Here is an 811-nt window from a genome sequence, read left to right as displayed (position 1 = left end):
TTTTTTTTTTTTTTTTTTTTTTTTTGAGAGAGAGACGGAGTATGAGTGTGACAGAAGGGACAGAGAGAGAGAGAGGGAGACACAGGATCCAAAGCAGGCTCCAGTCTTTAAGCTGTCAGCACAGAGCCTGACGCAGGGCTTGAACTCACGGATGGTGAGATCATGACCTGAGCTGAAGTCTGGTGCATAACCAACTGAGCCACCCAAGGGCCCCTCATCTTGGTCTTCTAATGCCTCCTCTTGGAAGCCAGAGGGATTGGCCCGTCTAGCACTCCTCCATTAGAGGCAGGAAGGCTGACCTGCAGGTGTCACACGCAGCATGGCGGAAGTTCTAATGTGAGCAGCACTGGAGTCCTAGTCAATATAAGTGAGCAGGATCTTAACGAGCTTTTAGGTGGCATTCATCTAAAGAGTCTCAATGTTGGAGTCTGAAACCAAGACTAGTCTGAAACCAAGATTAGTTATAATCTGAATTGATCACCTCCTCTGGACAACCATTTTTTTCCCCTTCCAAGCGTGGCTGAATGCTTTTAACACAGCCCTACCAAATGCCAACATAACCTAGTTACTAGACAACTCCTAAAAGTCATTTGTATTGTATTTCATGATCCAAGTATCTCAGCACCAAAGGGACATCAAGAGGCTCCAGTAAAAATACAAACATATATAGGTAAGGTGTAAATCAAATGAAGTAAATATGACTCTTCTAGGTTGCTCAGATTAAAATAAATTCCATGGGACAACTTAACTTGATACTTACTGATACTGGACCAGGTGAACATCAAGAGATATAGATTCTTATTTCAGTTTC

This window comes from Herpailurus yagouaroundi, unplaced genomic scaffold (assembly GCF_014898765.1).
Source record: "Herpailurus yagouaroundi ecotype Mexico unplaced genomic scaffold, PumYag 139, whole genome shotgun sequence".
In the NCBI taxonomy this organism is placed as follows: domain Eukaryota; kingdom Metazoa; phylum Chordata; class Mammalia; order Carnivora; family Felidae; genus Herpailurus; species Herpailurus yagouaroundi.
This window is presented reverse-complemented; position numbering follows the sequence as displayed.